The sequence below is a fragment of the Amphiura filiformis genome, chromosome 18, assembly GCF_039555335.1.
Source record: "Amphiura filiformis chromosome 18, Afil_fr2py, whole genome shotgun sequence".
NCBI lineage: Eukaryota > Metazoa > Echinodermata > Ophiuroidea > Amphilepidida > Amphiuridae > Amphiura > Amphiura filiformis.
The window spans coordinates 38,755,923-38,767,176 of record NC_092645.1 but is presented as its reverse complement, the minus strand read 5'-3'; the positions used below and the strand labels follow the sequence as shown (position 1 = coordinate 38,767,176).

Sequence of the window (11,254 nt, the reverse complement as noted above, 5' to 3'; positions counted from 1 at the left end):
AAATGTCGTCAAAATTGCTTCCCCCAGCTTGCCAAAATTGCTTGCCCCCCCTTTGGCTTGCCAAATATTTCTTGCCCCCCTCCCCGAAATATTACCCTCCCCTCTCCCTGGGCTCATTATTACTCAGTTCCCCGGGCTCAGTCCCTAACCATCCCTTTTTAAAGGGAATTTTTGTTCATGTTTTTAAACATGAACAAAATCATCTGCATGGTGCTCCTAGAAAAAAAAGGGATCTGCAACCGGAAATACCATGGCAGCTTACACATTCAAACAGTCATGGCAGTTGGAGCTGCAGTTTTTGTCAAAATTTTGGGCCAAATTTTGCGTTACAGAAAAGGAATTTTATTGGGTTCACTAACAATTGAGGCCGAGTATCGCCATCAAGACAAATATGATAGTGACACAACGTAGTAAAGTTTAAACAACAGATTCTGAGATTGTGATGATCCATCCCAAAATGATCCATGCAAATGCATAGACAACTTGGACATATATGCATGACGATATCGGCTGATGAGTGGCAGCTCGAGGTGTGTGTGTACCTGGGGTGTGTAAACTGTAAGTATATATACAGTCGACATTTTGATTTAATTTTAAAAATCAAATTGATAAGCTTTAGCTTACCTATTCATGTGACATGTACTAGTAATTGTAGTTAATTAATACTGAAATAAAATTTTGGCATGATATGTACAGTACGGTATCGGTACATGATGACGCGTGACGATGATGTACCATACTCACAAGATGCACACTGCACACCGACATCGCCTGGCTAATAATTATTTGGTGCAGCAGAGACATTAAAATGAATACACGGGATCCATACACGTGAATTGCTATGCACGATTTTGATATCAGACGAAAATCTTCGGATACTGGGTTACAAAATGATGAATATCTCCCGTAAATGAATTTTTCTCAAGAAACCAGATGTGGTCTCATACACTTACTTGAAAATACGTGTTGAACAGATATTATAGTCGTTAGCGTGCGCTTTGAAAATTGGCCGTGCGCTTTGAAGTCAAAATTTGACCAAAACTCTCAATTTTATATTGCGTTGGTCCTACAGCGCGCAGCAGGCTATAGCGGCACTCACTCAAGTGGAGAGAGTATAACCATTGACCGCAATGTCGTATATACAAGCTTGCTCACAGAGCGAGAAATCAATTACCCCGTCTATACAGTAGCCTTAGTCAAGTCACTTCGCTAATAATATGCATCTCATAAGGTCCGAATAAAATGGTCATAGGCGGCTGTGGATTCAACCTACCATGGCGATTTCTACTATGAAGATATCGGGGCGATGTCACTGTGCACTGCACAGTTCATGAGAGTATGCACAGTGTTACTTGAGCATGTTGAGAACTACTAGTTTGACTACAATTTAAGAGACTAGCAGTAGCATATGAAACTGTCGCATGATCGGGTTTTTTTTCAGTAGGTATCGGTACGGACTCGATGAGAACTCTAGCTTCGAATTTGTACACGATACTCATTCGATGCTGAGTTTATAATATGTTGCTATCGTTTTTTGGTCGAACAGCGTTGACATTTTTAGCAACGGATGATGTTTATAAAATTTTATTCTGTTAATTTTTAAACTTGGATCCAAAGTACTGTCGACCGTCATAATTAAAAAAAGTCTAAATTTTTGATGCGATTGCCCGTTGTGATCAGCTGTGTTTACTGAAGTGTACTTCCATTGCTTTTAAAAATACACAGTAGGTATGCCGTGGCAAACCTTAGTTAACACATTTGCTAGTCAGCCAAATTCGCCGACAATGTCAATGCATATTTACATAGAAATTTAAAACAACTGGCCGAAGAAGGAAACCTACATAAATATGTTTTCTATACTTCACTTGACCCAAATATATGATTTTTTATGGTGATAAGACAATCGCACATGGAATTTTAGAGGGATTTTGATAGCAGTTCCATTAAAAAAAGCTGCTATCATAATAGACTAATATCTAGAAACACCCCGAAATGCCGTTTTTGGGGAATTTTGCTAGAAATCTTTTTGATGAAAGTCAATCTTTGACAAGATGTACATGTAACTTTGCTACTGAAAGTTTTGGCTTTGTTTACTCAAGGGCTTTAATTTGATACCGTAGGCCTATATAAAATGATGCAGTTTAATGGGAAATTTGAATTCACCTAGCATACCTATACACAGACAGTGTCATGCTTTAGCGAATCTGTCTCTCTAGTCTCTAGCAACGAATGCGGCGCCGACCGGCACTAAAAAAATATTATAAAAAAAAAAAAATTAAACATTTTTTAAAATTTTATTTAAACATTATTTTGGGGGGGATATACCCCCTTTCCTATTCCCCGATCCCTCATGTTCGCTAAAAAGATTGTGCCCCGAGCCAGCACTCTAATTTGATAGTAAAATTAGCCGGAACTCAACTTGGTCTAGCTACAACCCTGAAACGAATTTGAAGCTATCGGTGAGCAAGGTACAAATGTAGGCTACGGTAGATCACCGATTTTGGGTCACCGGTCTAATTTTTCTGTCATGCACCGATTTGGGTACCAATGGTCATATTTGGAAATCTATACACCCTATGATAGTAAAAGTATACATTTTTGGAAAGCTAATGTAATAAAAATAATGTAAAAAATGCAAGCATTTTTTTTTTCATTTTAAGCTTACTTTGGTTACTGGTACTGATTTTCATTCATGTGTACCCCTTAATTCTTAATGCAGTTTTGAAAAGTTGAGACCATTAGCTTTCTAATGATATAGAGCTGAACGATAGAAAAACAATGTGTATAAGAAAATGTCTGGTGGATTTTTATACCATTTCAACCCGTTGGTGTAAATGTGTTGAAAAATATTTTTTAGGGTATCACGCCTGCAGACATTAAACTAATTTTAAGGGTTTTTTGGAATCCTTGGGCCAAGAGCTTTCCAAAAATGTATACTTTGGTATCCTAGGGTGTTACTTTTCAAAATACAGCGATGGTAATCTCAATATTGCGCTTGGAAATTTTCATGTGACTTACAAAATGTACATGTAGTCATGTACCTGTCACTACCATTCGCAAGATCCTGTGAACTACCAAATTGCAACAGTTTAAAAAAGTTTCACAACCAAAAAACCAAATGCTCTGTGCATGGTCTGCAATTAATATCTTTTTTTTTTTTTTAATGACTGCATCTCCACCACCCATAACTTACGCTCAGACGTACAGCTTGTCAAATACCATTTTTAATTTCATGCATTTTTTTCACAGGCAACCGTGATGCTTGAAAAGTACAAGACTCAATGGATATATCATACACACTGTCTACAGTCTGGAGGAATTCACTCAAATACCAAAGGTACGGTTTCGATATAAATTTAACAAAAATGGTTACAACAGTTCCCCATAGTATAGTACATGATGCACTTCCGTTCCAGCGTTCCGGTGTGGTAATCCCAATTCCCTACATTTTTGTTCGTACCATATCAAACAAAACTTTAATATCTCGAGCAATAAATTGTAGTACGGTACAGTGGAAATTCATTAACACAAAGTTGTGCAGAATTCAAATTTCACTTCTTGTTATCAGGTGTTCGTGTTATCCAGTTCTAATAACATGTGAAATGTATGCTTGGGAATGTAAAACATACTTCTTGTTATCAGGAACTTTTGATGAAGAAAAATGGGGCTATGCTTAATTCCCGTACTCATTAAAATGTAAATGTGTATCCTTCACTGCCCTGGTGGGAAAAGCCCTGGTGGGGGAAAAAGTGATGTGGAAATATCTGACCCGCCATACATTTTTTGTAGACCCTGACTAAAATTTTAGAAGTGTAAGATTTTCCTTATTAAAGTTTCCTGACCTTTGTCATAAGTTGTCAAAATTCCATTTTGAATGTTCACCAAAACAATTTGTGTTGGTTTAATTGATGAGGCTATATTAAACTAAATAAAGTGAAAAACTTTAATGATCCTAATTTCTCACCGACACAAAATATTTTTTCTGAACGGTGTTGTTTCAGATGTGTAAGCGGGAATATTAATTTTGCTAATTGAAGTGTAACTAACAGTAACTTATCTACAATTTGCTTTCAGTTGCTGCTGAAATGTGACCTTACTGCAGCAGGAATAGACTTCCAACAATGGCAACGCACCAAGAAGAAAATGCTCTACATAAATCAGCCATGCAAAATGACGAGTTAAGATGTTACACAAAAAAGTCATGTGAAAAAAGAACTTTGCACTAATTTTGCTTGTCTTGATGGATTTATCGGAGTCATGCGCATGAAACTTAACCATTTTTTGATTCATTTTGAGGCAGTGTAAAATGGTTTGATCAAAACTTTTGATTGTGGTATAAAATTGGTCAAATATCTGACCTGTTTGTAATTCATAACAAGCAACTCTTTAATATTATGGTAAAAATATATAAAGAATAGTTATGTCCGACGGACCTTGACTTTGGAGCTCTAAGGGCAATGCATTTTTAGGCCTCATGAATATGCACGGCTAATAATCTAAAAATATACAGTGGAACCTCATTAACACAAAATTGTCAGGGCCTCAGATTGAAAGGGTTGTGTGTAATCAGGTCTTTTGTTAATTGTTTAAATTATGCTTGAGACTTTTTGTGTTTCAGAATCTTGTGTAAACAGTTTTTGTGGTAACCAGTTTCCACTGTATCTACAGTGTATTATCGTTTGATTTTAAATTGACAATTAAAAAAAAAAGGAAGTGTATTTGCTGGATGACTATACCATTTTTCGTCCTAATGTGACAGTGACGTTAACGCGTTGAGAAAGCTGTTTCGCTCGTGTATCTATGTAGCGTCTTTAAGCGTGTACACCAGCGCTTTGAGCGAATGATAGCGATTTGAAGCTGATGCGCTCAATAAAATACGCACTGATTTCGCTGCCACATGGGGGTGAAAAATGGTAAACCTATTGCCAATGATGCTTATTTATTATGTAAATTACATCTGGATAGACTTAAAATATCTATACTGCGAAATGAAATCAGCAATCAGCATGTTTTGAATCTGTCAAACCACCGATCAAAACCAAGCAGTTTTTAGCAAGAAGACAGTTTTTTAGCATGGTTTTTGATGGTTTAAATCTATTTTAGTTCTTTATTTACCAACCAAACCTGCTGAACCTGTTGCAATATACGAGGGGTATCCAAAAGTTTTTGACATCACCCAGAAGTGAAAGAGCTATACTGATTATTTTGTCATTGTAATCACTGGTCCTTATGTACATTATGGTCCAAAAATGGTCTCATAAGTATGTTTACTTTCTTCACAGGTGGCGCTAGATGGGAAATAAGCGCATAACCTTTTCATGATAAGGTCCTCCACTTTCTTGAGTTTTTTCACTGTGGCCGCATCATCCGTAAGTGATGGACGTCCACTTCTTGGCTCATCTGTGAGGTACATATGGCCAGTTTGGAAATTCCTTTTTCAACAAGCAATAGTGCCATATGATGGGCAATTATCACCGTAGATTGCTTTCATTTCATCATAGATTTTCTGAGCATTGTAGGTCTAACCCTTCAAATGCAGGAACTTAATCACGCTGCGTGCCTCAATTTCCACCATCTTACAGGTTATGCGCCTACTGCCCATCTAGCGCCACCTGTAAAGAAAGTAAACATACTTATGAGACCATTTTTGGACCATTATGTACATAAGGACCAGTGATAACACTGACACAATTTCATCGGTATAATAGCTCTTTCACTTCTGGGCGATGTCAAAAACTGTTGGATACCCCCTCGTATATGATCAGTATTTTTTTTGGAAAATGTGTTGCTCCTACGTATCAGCTTAGCTTCAAGGTGTAAATGGGAAACCAAAAACATGTAGCAGTGAACTAAAACAACTACATGTAGAATGCAAAATCAATGTTTAAGGTACAGCCGGGTGAAATAACTACACATGTAGAAAGTCTTATTATTTTGCAAGATTGTACTGTAGTTACTTGAAAGAAGAATTTAATTGCCAAGCACAACAACCAGATGTGAAGTGTATCATTTTTGTCTGAAAATATATCCAACTATAACATGTTACTGAACATTGTAAACAAGTCCAGAAAAATTATTTTGTATTATCTGTATTATTTCCTTGGAAGAGTCAAGTTTTAGAACTGTGTCATGAAATTTGTTCATAGGCTCTCAGCTTGCTGCCATCTCAATAGACAAAAATATGAAATGTAATCAGAATTACATCACAATGCATCCACTTGTTCATGGATGTAAACATAGTTAAACCGCTCTAAAGTATGTGTACTTTAGTAAAATATGAAGCGAAAAGATGGCAAAAACTGATGTATCTATGAATAAACTGCTGCAGATTGAAGAAACATGAATGTTGTGTAAAAATACGAATTAGTAGGTTTACAGTTACAGGCGAAATATGTATATTTGTAATTAAATTGGACCTGATGTCTATATCGCACCGTGCGCACACTTAGCATGCGCATTGCAAGCTTGCACATGCGTATTGCAAGCTTGCGCATGCTTGTGAAAGATGGGCTTGTTTGCGCAAGCATTGGCCAAGACACTGCGGGTGCTTGCAGTAAAAGCTTGCGCATGCCCATATTGTTCCAAATAAAAGCTTGCGCAAGCTCTTGCATGCCTGCGCAAGCAACTGCAAGCATGCAGAGGCAAGCATGCGGTGATCGAGGTCATGCAGGGCGCAAGCACGCTCAATGCAAGCATGCAACAAGCAAAGTGCATGCATGTGAATTGCAAGCATGCTTGCGAATTGCAAGCATGCAACGGACCTATTTGCCTGCTTGCGCATGCCCGTATTGTTCCAAAAATAAGCTTGCGCAAGCTTGCAGAATTGTTTGCACAACCTTGTATAATGCAAGCATGCGCAACCACTTTGCAAGCTTGCAAAAATGCTTGCCATTTTCATAAGGGATTGACCATAAAAACGAATAAACAACACGCATGACGCGACATTCAAAATTCCAGCGCCGAAATTGTCTAAGTGCAATGACGTAATGGTTATTTTTGCTCAATTGTCGTCAGCCTTCATTGTAATATTGGGACGTCGTTGCACTCGACAATTTCGGCGCCCGGGAATTTTGAATATCGCGTGTTGAGAGACGGATGTTTTTATTCGTTTTTTATGGTCACTATGTTTGTTTAAAATAAAACCACGTTATTCGTGCTTGATTAAAATTTTTCTTACATATAAGGCATAATGTTGTGATTGCAGGAGACTTCCTTTAATATCGTCATGTCAGAGTACGGATCAATTTTAAACCGGTTATTTTTTTATAAAACTATATGCAATGCATTAGGCAATATATTCTATACTTGGTGTTCAGAGTATGTTATGCGCCCGGATTATGCGTCACTGAATGCATGTTTTCACGCCCCAAGAATACTTTTTTCTTTTCTTGTTCAGCGTGGAATGTGATTATTTTATTTTCGTTCATTTTTTTCTTTTTTCCCCAAAGAAGTGCCCTATCAATATTTCGTGTGGTAGGGCCTATGTTCATTATACAGGGTGTCCCAGAAAAAAATACCGAGCAAATGGATTTAGCCGTAAGTCGCAAAATAGACATCAAACCCCAAATATTTAAACGTCAGCTGGTAGCCCATCTTATTCTGCATCCTATACGTCAATTTTACTGGAATCGGTTGACTGATTGCGAAGAAATGAGCGATTGCATAACGCATGCGTCAATTCAATTCATTCCAAGTTTGAAGAAAGATCATTCAACACAATGCGCACTATGTCAATGAGCTTGAGATTTTGTTCTGTGAAATCCTTTTCAATCTTTTTAAACAATCTGTTTCATGCAAAACATTTAATTAGGTTTTGTTCAAATGTAAAACCCTGCACGATATTGAAAATGAAAGCTTGCATGTAAAATGATGCTCGGTACTTGTAGATATCTTTTTTCGTTAATATTGAAATGTTGCATAAAGAATTATTGCATAAAATAATTCCAGCTGGCTAAAAAAAATTCTCACACACATTAAGTTTTTGGAATATTTCGCAGAAATTGTAATGCAAAGTTTAAATCTTTTAAAACTTCAACAATAATGTTGCTTGGTATCAAAAATCACACGAAAACTGTAAGCACTCGATCCTTGTCATTCTTGGCTCAAATGTTCTTTAGTTAAAATATAACATAATCATTTGCACAACCAAATTTAAGTGGGAAAGCTTCCAAATGCAGAAATCAAAGTTTTCTCAAACAAATTTTTATTCATCTTCAGTGAAAGCATGAATAACATAACACCGTCGGATTATGAAATAGATAATGTGGACTAAATTTAATGAGATACACAAACTTTAGGAAGCCGTGAGCCAGTATAAAAAAAGCGCCTGTGACCAAACATGGAATGAACTGCATTTATGCGTGCATTATGTAATCGTTCATTGCTTCGCAACCAGTCAGCTGAATCAAATACAATTTTTGTACGTGATGCACAATAAAATAGGCTATGCGTTATAGTTTAAATTTTCTGATTCTGATGTCTACTTCTCGACTTTATTTTATTTACTCGGTAATTTTTTCTGGGACACCCTGTAGTCTCCCACAAACTTGATATACTAGTGGATTTCTTTTCAAAATGCGCCTTGCGTATACTTGTTCGCCCTGGCTTCAAGGTATGGTGGGATGTGCGGAGTTTCAGCCACCGGAAGTTAAATTGTCTGAACATTAGAAAAAAAGTTCTTGGAACATCTGTCCTAAGAGATTTCTCTGACAGAAATATCATACTGGGAAGGTGTGGCGTTAGGGAACAATCCAAAAGATCGATGACGTCCCATAAACGTGACTAGTTTCGTATCTCGGCCGACCCCCTTCCTCCATGCCAGAAACGTAATTCTGAAATGTTGAAAATTTTGGGCCATATATTGAAAGGTATTTTTTTTTTTTTTGCGCCCTACTAAGGTCATGACCGCCTTACCTGGCCTAATGGTCGGAACGGCACTGGCTGGGGTCGATCAGAAACAATAGCTGTACCAACATATTTGACAGCCATTTTTATCACTCGGAAATCCTTGCTCAAGAAACGCTCTGCACCAGCATATTGCAATTTTGAAAAAAAAAATCCTCTCTGTGGAAAAGTCAGGAGACTGAAATCATATGCCCATTAAATTCCCTCTCGGCTAAAATTCAAGTTCAGGGAAATGCACTACATTAGTATGACAGTAACTTGGAAATAAATTTGCTTATGTGAAACTAATGGATTTAGGATAACGCACCGTACCAGCATATTTGAAAGTAAAGGTATTTCTCGGCGAAAATCCCAGGTCAAGATATGTACCAGCATATTATAGTAATTTGGAAATAAAATTGCTCTACGCGGAAAATTCTATGTTAGGAAAACGTACTGTACCAGGATATAAGAAAGTTAATTCTTCTTTCTCTGTGAAAATCCTAGGTCAGGGAATCGCACTCCAACTCCAGGGGGCCACTCAAGTATGATAGTGCATGCGTGACCAATTTTTTTTAACACCCCCTAAACGAGTTTTACCCTACCAGCAAATTTAGCCCCTTAATAAGGTAATTTAGTATAGAATTTACCCCCTAATGAGTTTTTGGATAGTAAAAATGAAAAAAATGTACCCTTTTTGGACTCGTAATTACCAAAAATTTGAAAAGGAACCCTAAACAAGTTGCTCAGTTTCAGAAAACTACCCTTATTCTTGAAAATCTTGAACACACCCCCCTTTTTACTTGTTTTTGGTCACGCATTCGTACAGACCATTTATGTGAGTGCCCCCCGGGACTCCACCACCATAAATAGTGATTTATAAATAAAATTGATTGACTTGGCAAATTCTCTCTCTACAAATTTTAAATTGATTCAATTCTAATTCGATTCTCTCTTTCAGATTTTAATTTGATTCAATTCCAATTCAGATACTAGTTATAAAAAATAATTTTGATTCGATTCCAATTCAATGCATCGAAATTGATAGGCAAATAATTTTGATTCACATGGCCGGGGCGGGCGTGAAATATAAATTTCTCCGTGTCTTCTTGCCAGGAAAATCAGGAATTTAACCATTGCAGTCATTTGATTGTGAGTAGTAAAGTACACAAGCAACCAGGCCTTGTCGTGGATTATGAAGGCGAATTTCGTTTGACACTTTGTCAAATAAGTAACATAGAATTGAAAGAAATGTTACACAATTGACCATATCTCTGAATCGTGTAAAAGCTTAATAGCGTCTAAAAAAATGATATTTCGAAATTGGCTGATCGTAATCCCCAAATTCGAGTATGCACATGTACCGAAGATATGCACCATATCTTGCAAAGTTAATTTTTTTTTTTGAAAATAATTAAACAAGCTATGAAAGCTAAACTCTTTAAGAAATTTTTGAAAAAACCAAATTTCAGTCGTAAATTTAGGTTTTCTACAACTTGTAATTTTAAGTAGAGATATCAAAACTGAATAGCAAGAATGTTATTATGGGATGTTTTATAGATGACTACAATTTGGTTTAGAAATCGGAATGAGGAAAATCGATGAAATGACTGGTCCAAAAAACAATAGCGAGTGCTATAATCAATGACCCAGTTCATTCACTCCCAGTCCCAATCAGAGTCTGAAAATCAAAATAGCAATGGAAAAATAATAATATATAGATCTTTCCCTTTCCGTTGCAATATAACTTTCGTATTTCCGATGATTATATCTAGGCCAAATTTGATGTTTAATATGGCAAAAACATCCCATTTTAGCTCTCGAAATTTCAAAAGAGAATGTAACCTTAAAAGGGTTAATATATAATGCAACCCTGGCATAAAATGCTATAATCCTAGTTGCGGCATGATAGTTGTTGCTGTTTCTCCCTGTTGACTCCATATGACCTTTGACCCCGTGTGACCTCTGATTGATAACCCGAAAATGATTACATATTCACATTTGAAGCATTTTGAAAACGTTGTAGGCCTAATGGACTGTACGTAAAATCGCGCGCTCAAAAGTTAAATTCCTGCGCCTCTTGGAAGTTACGGCGCAACGTAATGCAACCCACAAAATCAGACTTGAATCAAATAATCCAGACTAACATTCTAAGTTTACTTGCATTTTACTTTAATAGGTTAAACTTTGTAATAAATAATGATCTGAAAATAAAGACTTAAGCTGCAGCTATGCCTAAGTCCACATTGTTTTCATCATTTTGAGAAAATTTAGCATTTAAAGTTTTCAAAATTTCGAAGCAAAAAATATTGTAGCAAGGTATTAAAATTTGGTATATACATTGGACATATCTTTAGAAATGTTTTCACAC

General features: G+C 36.6%; 1 long non-coding RNA gene across 1 annotated transcript; it reads left to right on the top strand.

Moving 5' to 3' along the window:
- Window positions 1-221: 221 nt before the first annotated feature.
- LOC140138670 (uncharacterized) lies at window positions 222-7,178 on the top strand. The gene is made up of 3 exons (XR_011857037.1): window positions 222-558; window positions 3,250-3,337; window positions 4,075-7,178. It is a non-coding gene; the product is annotated as an uncharacterized lncRNA (long non-coding RNA).
- The last annotated feature ends 4,076 nt before the right edge of the window (window positions 7,179-11,254 follow it).